The following is a 6,431-nucleotide window of genomic DNA, read 5'->3' as shown; positions in this document are numbered from 1 at the left end:
ATAAAAATTGAATCCCAGTTAAATTGGGATTTTAGATAAGCAATGTATTTGCTTAATAGGAGTTTATCCCCTGCAATACTGGGGGTACAAACTATACAATTATTCATTATCAATCTGAAATGCAAATTTAACTGGGTGTTGTCTATTTTTGTTTGCTAAATCTAGCAACAGTGTCTTGGTCACAGTTTTGTGGGGCAAGAATTTGAGTAGGGATTGGCAGGGGTGAAGGAAGCTCTTCATGGTGCTTCTTCACATGCGTGTCTGGTGCAAGGGTGCTCCATGGCCTGACATGCCCTCTTCACAGGAAGTCCCATCCTCCAGGGCTTTTCCATGCACGTAGGGGTTTTCAAACAATAGTGGCCTTGGGGTAGGCAGCCTTCTTAACCTGGAGGCTCTGGACCTGGCTCCAGAAACAGGAAATAGAAGCTGTCAGTCTCTTAAGTCTTGGACCTCACAACTGGTACTACATCATTTCTGCCTTATTCTACAGGCAGCATCGCAAAACACGTGGCTTCACCAGGAGGGGACATAGACCCGGCCTCTTAATGAGAGCAGTGGCAAAGAATCTGCAGTTATCTTTAATCGGCCGCCTCCAAGTTTGGAATCACCTGAGTTTCTTCCTTCCTTCCTTCCTTCCTTTCCTTTTTTTTTTTTTAAGATTTTATTTATTTATTCATGATAGACACAGAAAGAGAGAGAAGCAGAGACACCGGCAGAGGGAGAAGCAGGCTCCACGCAGGGAGCCTGATGCGGGATCTGAACCCCGGTCTCCAGGATCACGCCCTGGGCCAAAGGCAGGCACTAAACCGCTGAGCCACCCAGGGATCCCCTTCCTTCCTTTCCTAAGGCCATGATAGCACCTCCATTCACCTGTTGTCGGATTGGGTGAAGGGTCCTAGAAAAAAAAGCATGATCAGAATACATCATCCCACTATATAACCAAAAAAATGGTCAGGGTCGAATGTTATATATAGATGATTCCCGACTTACAGTGGTTGGACTGTAAAATTTTTAAAAATTTTGCAGTGGTGCGAAAGTGATACATACTCAGTAGAAACCAAACTTCAAATTTTGATGTTTCCCTGCACTGGTGATATGCGGTATGATCCTCTCTCGTGTTGCTTGGGAGTGGCCTGGAGCCAGTCAGCCAAGCCATCAAGAGGGTAAATGACTGACACCCTGGCAACCATAGTCCTAGAACCGTTCTGTTTTTCACTTTGGGTACAGTGTTCAATACATTGCACCAAGTATTCATTATAAAATGGGCTTTGTGTTACATGGTTTTGCCCAACTGTAGGCTAATGTTCGGAGCACATTTAAGGTAAGCGAGGCTAAGCTATGCTAGGTAGGTGTACAGGCGTATCTCTTTTTATTGTGCTTTCCTTTATTACACTTTGCAGCTACCATGTTTTTTACAAATTGAAGGTTTGTGGCAACTGTGCATGGAGCAAGTCTATCAACACAATTTTTATTTTTTTTTAATTTATTTATTGGAGAGAGAGAGAGAGAGAGAGAGGCAGCGACACAGGCAGAGGGAGAAGCAGGCTCCATGCAGGGAGCCCGACGTGGGACTCGATCCCGGGTCCCCAGGATCACGCCCTGGACTGAAGGCGGTGCTAAACCCCTGAGCCACCCGGGCTGCCCCAGTTCTGTTTTTCGAACCGACAAAGGTGAGACTCGTTAGCTGAGGCCTCAAAAAATTGGATAAAAACTCATAACTGTTCCTCTCCACGGAAATCTTTAGTAAAAGGCGAAAGATTTATGCGATCTGAAGAGAAACGAGTATCGACACAATTTTTCGAACAGCATTTGCTTACTTCTTGTCTGTGCGTCACATTTTAGTAATTCTCATAATATTTCAAACTTTTTCGTTATTTAATTCTTTAAAAAAGATTTTATTTATTTGAGAGAGAGAAGAGCACAAGCGGGGAAGGAGCGGAGCAAGGGAGAGAGAGAAGCAGACACCCTGCCCAACAGGGAACCCAATGAAGGGCTCTGTCCCAGGACCCTGAGATCATGACTTGAGCTGATAGCAGGTGCTTAACCAACTGAGCCACCCAGATACCCCACTTTTTCATTATTTATCGTGGTGATCTGTGATCAGTGATCTTTGATGTTACTATTGCAATTGTTTTGGGGGTGCTGTGAACTACGTTCCTATAAGGTGAACTTAAATGTTGTATATGTTCTAAGTGCTCGACTGGCTGGCCGTCTCCCCATCTCTTTCCCTCTCCCTGGGATTCCCTATTCCCTGAGATGCAACAATATTGAAACTAGGCCAGTTAACAACCCTACAGTGGCCTATAAGGGTTCAAGTAAAAGGAAGAGTAGCACCTCTCTCACTTTAAATCTGAAGCTAGAAATGATTAAACTTAGTGAGGAAAGGATGTCAGAAGTTGAGATAGTCCAAAAGCTAGGCTTCTCGCACCAAACAGCTAAATCGTGACTGCAAAAGAAAAGTTTTTGAAGGAAATTCAAAGTGCCACTCCAGTGAACGTACAAATGATAAGAAAATGAAACAGCCTCATTGCTGATATGGAGAAAGACCATCCAGATATGGTCCGGATGGAGGATCGAACTAGGAATGATGCCATTCCCTTAAGCCAAAGCCTAATCCAGAGCATGGTCCTAATCCCCTTCGATTCTACAAGGGCTGAGTGTGGTGAGGAAGCTGCAGAAGGAAAGTTGGAAGCTAGCAGAGGTTGGTGCATGAGGTTTAAGGACAGGAGTCCTCTCTGTAACATTAAAGTGCAAGGTGAAGCAGCAAGTGCTGATGTAGAAGCTGCAGCAACTTATCCAGATCTAGCTCAGATAAACCATTAAACCAAACAATAGTTTTTCTTTTTTTTTTTTAATTTTTATTTATTTATGATAGTCACACACAGAGAGAGAGAGAGGCAGAGACACAGGCAGAGGGAGAGGCAGGCTCCATGCACCGGGAGCCTGACGTGGGATTCGATCCCGGGTCTCCAGGATTGCGCCCTGGGCCAAAGGCAGGCGCCAAACCGCTGCGCCACCCAGGGATCCCCCCAAACAATAGTTTTTCAATGAAGACATAACCATCTTCTATTGGAAGCTGTTGCCGTCTGGGCAACATAGCTAGAGAGGAGAAGTCAATGCCGGAGTCAAAGCTTCAAAGGACAGATTGTCTTGTTAGTGTCAAATGCAGCTGGTGACTTTGAGTTACAGCCATTGCTCATGGAACATTCTGAAAATCCTGGGGCCCTTAGGAATTATGCCCAGCCTACTCTGTGGTCAAACCATGAACAACAGAGCATATCCATTTACAACATGATTTATGAATATTCTAAGCTCACTGAATATTTGATATTTGAGACCTACTGTTCAGAAAAAATATTCCTTTCAAAATATTACTGCTCTTGACAATGCACCTGGTCACCCAGGAGCTCTGATGGGATGTACAACAAGATGAATGTTGCTTCAATCAGAATGCTGACATGACGGCCATTCTGCAGCCGGTGGATCAAGAAGTAATGTTGACTTTCAAGCTCATTTAAGAAAAGCATTCTGAGGGCAGCCCCAGTGGCTCAGTGGTTAGCGCTGCCTACGGCCGGGGACGTGGTCCTGGGGACCGGGGATCGAGTCCCATATCGGGCTCCCTGTATGGAGCCTGCTTCTCCCTCTGCCTGTGTCTCTACCTCTCTCTCTCCTCTCTGTGTATTCTCATGAATAAATAAATAAAATCTTAAAAAAAAAAAAAAAGAAAAAGAAACGCATTTTGTTAGGCTGCAGCTGCCATAGATAGTGATTCCGCTGATGGATCTGGGCAAAGTCAACGGAAAACCTCTAGACAGGGTTCACCACTCTAGATGCCATTAGTAATATTTGTGATTCATGAAAAGAAATCAAATATCCACATTAATAAGAGTTTGGAAGAATCTGATTTTGACCCTTATGGTTGATTTTTGGGGAGAGACTTCAGTGGAGGAGATAACTGCAGATTGGTAGGAAAGCAAGAGAACAAGAATTAGAAGTGGGGCCTGAAGATGGGACTGACTTGCTACAATCTCATGATAAAACTGTAACTGTTGGGGGGATCCCTGGGTGGCCCAGAGGTTTAGTGCTTGCCTTTGGCCCAGGGCGTGATCCTGGAGACCCGGGATCCAGTCCTGCATCGGGCTCCTTGCATGGAGCCTGCTTCTCTCTCTCTCTCTATGTGTCTCTCATGAATAAATAAATAAAATCTTAAAAAAAAAAAAACCCACTAACTGTTGACGAGTTGCTTCCTGAGAAGAAAAGAAAAAGGTTTTCTTGAGATGGAATCTGCTGCTGGTACAGAGGCTGTGAAGATGGTTGAAGTGACAAAAGAAGATTTAGAATATCACATAAAACTAGGAGATAAAGCAGAAGCAGAGTTTGAGAGGATTGACTCCAATTTTGAAAAGTTCACCGTGAGGCAAATGCTATCACACAGCATCGCATGCTACTCCGAAATCGTTTGTGGAAAGAAGTCGATGGATGCAGCAAATGTCATTGTTGTGCCACCCCAGCCTTCAGCAGCCACCATCTGGTCAGTCAGCAGCCATCAACACTGAGACACGACCCCCCACCAGCAAAAAGATTATGACTTACAGGAAGCTCAAAAGGTCAGCATTTTTTTTTTTTTTTTTTAGCAAGAAAGTATTTTTAAATTAAGATATCTGCAGAGCTTTTTTTTTTTTTTAAACATAGTGCTATTGTATACTTAATAAACTACAGTATAGTGGAAACATAACCTTTGTATACACAGGGCAACCAAAACATTGATTCAACTCACTTTATTGCAATATTTGCTTTATTGTGACGGTCTGGAACCGAACCTGCAATATCTCTGATGTATGCTTGCCTTTTGACTTACAATATTTCAACTCTGGATGGGTGTATTGGGATATGACCCACGGCGGGCCAAGGAATATCTGTAATGATTCAGAAAATGTTAAGTGTAAAAATCAAGTTACGACACTATGTTTACAGTATGATCTTTTTAAAAAAGATTTTATTTATTCATTTGACAGAGCGAGAGCAAGCACAAGCAGGGGGAGCAGCAGGCAGAGGGAGAGGGAAAAGCAGGCTCCCCACAGAGCAGGGAGCCCAATGCAGGGCTTAATCCCAGGACTCTGGGACCATGACCTGAGCCGAAGGTGGATGCTTTACTGACTGAGCCACCCAGGTGCCCCTACAGTATGATGTTGTTTTTTTTTTTTAAAGTTACTATATAAATATTGGATAGCTATATGCGATGATATTAGCAGTCAGTGGTATATCTGTAAAAGGTGTGTGATTCTGGCACAGTTTAAGCTTTCTGTTTATCTGCGGTTTTGGTATTTTATAAAATGAATATATGTCACTTTTATTTTAGGAATAAAAAGGCTATCCTAGAACATAATCTGCTGTCCTCTGAATTATTAACCTGTTTGTTATTTGTGTAAATATTGTTGAGCTTGTACCTGTTACTGTTCTAGTCTTTGGGGACTGCCATGAACAAGCCCGACGAGGTCTTCCCTGGAGCCTTTGGAGAGGGTATGGTCCTGCCAACATCTTGATTTTGGACTTCTAGCCTCCAGAACTTTCAGAGAATAAATTTCTGTCGTTTTAAGTCACCCAGATTGTGATAATTTGTTATAATAATTCTGGGGCACGAATATAACCCCTTTATTCTTGGAATCTTATTAACCAATGATGTCGATTTCCATTTTAGAAATAGGCAGGCTAATGGTCTCCCAGTTTGCAGGTGGGGAAGCAGATTCTGTGAAGATCTGGAGCTTATCCCAGACTCCACAGAACATGGCTTCTGTAGCAGAGCCAGGACTCAAACCCTGGTCTCTCTCCCCCCATATTTAGGCTCTCCCCATTGTAACCAGTTTAGAAACCTGGGTTTCTATCAGCTTCTTTTTTAAAAAAGTTTTTATTTAAATTCCAGTTAACACACAGTGTAGTTTCAGGTGTACAATATAGTGATTCATACACCTAGTGCTTGTCACCAGAAGTGACCTCCTCAATCCCCATCACCTATGTAATCCATCTCTGCCCCCCCCAATCTCCCCACTAGTAACATTTCACCTCCCCACTAATAACTATCAGTTTGTTCTCTGTAGTCAAGAGTCTGTTACTTGGTTTTCCTCTCTTATTTTCTCCCTTATGTTTGTTTTGTTTCTTAAATTCTACATATGAGTAAAATCATACAGTATTTGTCTAGAAGTTTCTTTCTTTTTCTTTTTTCTTTTTTAAGAACTTTTTTCTTTTTTTTTTTTTTTAAGATTTTATTTATTTATTCATGAGAGACACACAGAGAGAGACACAGGCAGAGGGAGAAGCAGGCTCCATGCTTGGAGCCCAATGTGGGACTCGATCCTGGGTCTCCAGGATCAGGCCCTGGGCTGAAGGCGGCGCCAAACTGCCGAACCACCCGGGGCTGCCCTGTCCAGAAGTTT

At 43.2% G+C, this 6,431-nt stretch overlaps 1 non-coding gene across 1 annotated transcript; it reads right to left on the bottom strand.

Moving 5' to 3' along the window:
• Positions 1 to 1,673: 1,673 nt before the first annotated feature.
• On the bottom strand, positions 1,674 to 1,786 carry LOC112927125 (U5 spliceosomal RNA). Its single transcript, XR_003236467.1, has one exon. It is a non-coding gene; the product is annotated as a U5 spliceosomal RNA (small nuclear RNA).
• Between the last annotated feature and the right edge of the window lie 4,645 nt (positions 1,787 to 6,431).

This window comes from Vulpes vulpes, chromosome 11 (genome assembly GCF_048418805.1).
Source record: "Vulpes vulpes isolate BD-2025 chromosome 11, VulVul3, whole genome shotgun sequence".
Taxonomy (NCBI): domain Eukaryota; kingdom Metazoa; phylum Chordata; class Mammalia; order Carnivora; family Canidae; genus Vulpes; species Vulpes vulpes.
Note: the sequence above shows the minus strand (reverse complement) of the source record. Positions and strands in the feature narration are given on the sequence as shown.